At 42.0% G+C, this 4,598-nt stretch overlaps 1 protein-coding gene across 2 annotated transcripts in view; it reads left to right on the top strand.

Annotated features, from left to right (window-relative positions):
- The window catches only part of LOC115205751 (sterol regulatory element-binding protein 1), a 30,576-nt gene extending 29,247 nt beyond the window's left edge, over positions 1–1,329 (top strand). For both annotated transcript variants that reach the window (XM_029772048.1, XM_029772058.1), the window contains exon 19: positions 1–1,329. This exon is cut by the window's left edge and continues 941 nt beyond it. The gene's annotated coding sequence lies outside the window, so the exon portion shown is untranslated.
- Positions 1,330–4,598: the final 3,269 nt, after the last annotated feature.

Genomic DNA, 4,598 nt, shown 5'->3' with positions numbered 1-4,598 from the left:
GAAAAGAGGACCATGACAGATCTATACATTGTTTCTATCTGCGATGGTCTGAAATGTTGCATCTCTCTCACGTCTTTTAATCTGCACTGGCCCAGAGGGGCTGTATTTGAGGAGTTCTGTAATATTGTGGCTTTTCCTTTTCATATTATTTTCTTTATTGTTGTTGCTGTGTATATTTTACAGTGTATTTATAATCTGTCTGAGATTTGTTCTGTTGATCAGTATTTCCATTGTCCGGGTGATCATTATTACTTTCCACCCTCATTGTGTAGCATAGGCAGAGGCTTGGGGTCCAATGGGGAGTATGGATACGTCCCAAATGGCACCCTATTCTCTATATAGTGCACTACTTCCTATGGACCCTAGTCAAAAGTAGTGCACCACAAAAGGGAATAGGGTGCCATTTGGTATGTGTTACTTAACCTATGTTTGTTGCCATAGTTAGTAAGTGTCACAAAAGAGGGGACCGTGTCCATGTGCTTTTGTGGCAAAGGAGCGTCAAAGACCATTCAATATTGTCATCAGACTCATGTGAGCGTTTGCACTATTGCGCAAGGTGTGTGCTGCCATTATGATGATATCAGAAAGAGTTGGAGGTGTTGAGTCCTCGAGCGATAGGCTCCAGTCTAGGGTTGAGCCGCCGGGCTACCCATAACAGAACATTGACTTTAATGGAAATGTCCATTCTAGTAATTATATTTCTATGGTGGTGACCCCCCCCCCCCAAGTCACTCCGTTCAAGACCAATAGCTTACAAATGAGCCCGAGTCTAATCTAGTATTTCTAGATCTCATGATTTAATTGACTCCTGTTATTATCATCTCTTCTTCAAAAGAAGGCCTGTAGCGAGGCTGCCACACCCTCCTGTAGTCAGGCCTCTGGGTCCTGTTCATTAGGCCCCAAATGGAAGAAAATGGGTTGTTCTTGTCCAATAAGAAACTGTAATTTTTGTTTTCCGTTGCAAAACGTTTTTAAAAGTGAAAGAGTTGTGTGTATGTGTACAACCCTGTTCCAGAACCTCAGTTTTTGTTTTCAGAAGACTGTAAAACCCGTTTTGGATCTTTAGCATGCTTTTGTTGTTTATCCCAGGACATGCTAGTTTGTAATGGTGTATCATTGTAAATGACTGACTGAGGGACACTGGACTGATGATTCCTTCCCAGTGTGTTGGGTCAGTCTGTGGTGTGACTGTTAAATCATCACAACCACATCTCAACATGTAGTGTTATGTTTCTTAATCAACATATTCTTTCCTTCCCTGGCTTTCTCCTTCTTTGCTCATTGGTTTATTCCTGGATATGTAAATAAAAATACAATTTTGTAAAGAAATGCCTCAGGGTCTCTTGTGGTGCTTTGATGGGAGGTGGGGGGGGGCTGACCCTGGCTGTGACCCCGGCTGTGACCCCACTCTCCGAGGGTGTCTCAGGGAGAGTTGGATATGCGAAAAACACATTTTATTTTACCTTTATTTAACTAGGCAAGTCAGTTAAGAACAAATTCTTATTTCCAATGACGGCCTAGGAACAGTGGGTTAACTGCCTGGGTTAATTGACACACGCATATTATTACACACTTGTATATGTGTGAAATAGGACAAATATAAGCACCTGACAAATAAATGTTATTATAAAAATGTCAAAATGAAAACTAATCATGAAAACAATTTAGTAAACTGAAATAAAAGAATTAACAAACCCGTTTGAAACCATAGTTTCAGTATAGTTCTATCTTTGGCTCCAAACAAACTAAATAAAATAAAAACCCTCATGAAAATGTTTTAAAATGTTTTTGGGCAAAAATCCATGCTTTTTGGGGTCACGCTGCTGAATCTGGCGGGTAAATGCGTCCAGGAGATGGCGATGTTGTGCATTGAGAGTATGTGACCGGAGCTGGAGCGGAGCTGGAGCGGAGCTGGAGCGGAGCTGGCCCAATTTGACTGGAGTGTGGCGCGAGATTCCCAAAGGTTGTGGCGTCCAATTTTGCTCCAGTAGCGCTCCGTGCATGCCTGGCCCAGCAGTCCACTTGTGTGCTGCTACAGCCCCTTGCTTTAGCTACTGTCATGGAGTTTACTAAATATGTTCATAAAGAAACTGATAAAACACACAGGTGAAAAATCAAGGTGACTTACAAAGATGAGGACCAAGAGCAAGAGAGGGATTGCGGACATGTAGTGTCCACAACTAAAAAATCTATGTGGAATCTGGAAAGATACGTATACCAAAATCATGATGGTGTACTTATGTGCACATGCTAGCAGAAAGGAACGAGGTGGGTAGATAACTGTCATTGTAGCAAAGTATTTATAAACACAAAATCAGATCTCTTATACGTTTCGTTCATTTTTGCTCTATTATCTATACAATAGGCCATAATTGATTTTGGCCCTGGCATATTCCCATGTTCAAGGAGCTTTCGGTTTTGATTTGGTTATTTTGCCTAAAAAAACTTTAGGCCTACCTATAGAAAAATAAAAAAAAACAACTCTGCATCTATGCCCAACCTGGCAAGAGTGGCCGAAAGGTTGTTTAGCATCCCCAGTGGCTCTGAAAGTATTCTCCGCTGCTGGCCTGCTCTCCAAGCGCTGAGAGGGTATTCTCCGCTGCTGGCCTGCTCTCCAAGCGCTGAGAGGGTATTCTCCGCTGCTGGCCTGCTCTCCAAGCGCTGAGAGGGTATTCTCCGCTGCTGGCCTGCTCTCCAAGAGCTGAGAGGGTATTCTCCGCTGCTGGCCTGCTCTCCAAGCGCTGAGAGGGTATTCTCCGCTGCTGGCCTGCTCTCCAAGCGCTGAGAGGGTATTCTCCGCTGCTGGCCTGCTCTCCAAGGGCTGAGAGGGTATTCTCCGCTGCTGGCCTGCTCTCCAAGCGCTGAGAGGGTATTCTCCGCTGCTGGCCTGCTCTCCAGACACCATCACATGAGCCTGAAGCCACAGACTGGCCAAACTCATGTTTCTAAAAAACGAATTCAAAGGCACTGTAGATGGAGCGTATTAAGGCATTAATTAGTCATTTTTCATTTCATTTGTATTTCATTCTAGGTAAGTCACAGCCTATATGTGCACCTGTACATAGTTCATCTATAATTTAGCTCAAACAACAGCTTCTTCCCCTACTGTATTTATTTATTTATTTTGCTCCTTTGCTCCCCATTATTTCTATTTCTACTTTGCACTTTCTTCCACTACAAATCTACCATTCCAGTGTTTTACTTGCTATATTGTATTTACTTTGCCACCATGGCCTTTTTTGCCTTTACCTCCCTTATCTCACCTCATTTGCTCACATTGTATATACACTTATGTTTCTACTGTATTATTGACTGTATGTTTGTTTTACTCCATGTGTACTTCTGTGTTGTTGTATGTAACTGCTTTGCTTTATCTTGGCCAGGTCGCAATTGTAAATGAGAACTTGTTCTCAACTTGCCTACCTGGTTAAATAAAGGTGAAATAAATAAATAAATAATGTATAGACTATAATGATTTAATACAACGAAATGTTGTTAAACTACTGAGCGCTTTATGTCCCTACCAGCCGAGTATCACACTCACACATGCTTCACTATGTATTTCTTTGTAGGCTATGACCTTGAAGTAATTGAAATAACATAGACTAAATAATTCATTTTTGCTCCTTGTCTCGCTGCTGACCTATTTAGAGTGTTTATATTCTGTTTAATAAGACATGTAGCCTATTTGAAATTGTGTGCTTCTTACATTCACCTTTTTATGTTTATTCAAACACTTTTCATTCAAATCCATATGGTTTGGTTTCAATACTTCAAAACCAATTGGTAGGTCCAGGTATTCACAAAAATAGATGGGTGTTGGTTGATTGGAGTGAATTTGGAGCGGCAGTGTTTTTCACCCTCGGGGGCACATAGCAGTGTTTAGCAGAGGGTGGGAAAGGACCTGGAGCACAGAGCGGTGGACAAGCACCACTCCATAAGAGAGCGATGAACAGGTCTTCCAACCACAACTCTGCTCACAGGCTCTGCACCACACTAACACAAAACTAGCATTTATACAGGTCTTCCCTGTGGCTCAGTTGGTAGAGCATGGTGTTTGCAATGCCAGCATGGTGTGTGCAACGCCAGGGTTGTGGGTTCGATTCCCACGGGGGGCCAGTACAAGAAAAAAGAAATGCATGAAATGCATGCATTCTCTACTGTAAGTCGCTCTGGATAAGAGCGTCTGCTAAATGACTAAAATGTAAAAATACAGTAATTTGGGGTATTATCAGCAGTAAAATACTGTGAAAGTTTTACTGCAGCATGCTGTCAATTATGTTGCATTGTGGGAACATTTTGTGTGTGTGTGTGTGTGGGGGAGGGGGGGGGGGGTAATTGCTGTATATGGCATTTTTGGAGCGTTGAAAAACGTTTTGACCACTAGTGGTATTGTTATTTCTGTCTCATTAACATATTTTGATGAGTGTCTTATAAGAGGCTGTATTAAGAGTGCTGTACCAATTTAACTGGTATGTGGTAGTAATGCCCCATCAATTTAAAATAGGGGACAGATTAGAGTGGCAGCAAGTCTTAAACCTTTAATGCTTGAGCCTTTTTCCATGTCTTTTTTTCATCTGTTTTGCCCTGTAGTGGCT

This window comes from Salmo trutta, chromosome 1 (genome assembly GCF_901001165.1).
Source record: "Salmo trutta chromosome 1, fSalTru1.1, whole genome shotgun sequence".
NCBI lineage: Eukaryota > Metazoa > Chordata > Actinopteri > Salmoniformes > Salmonidae > Salmo > Salmo trutta.
Note: the sequence above shows the minus strand (reverse complement) of the source record. Positions and strands in the feature narration are given on the sequence as shown.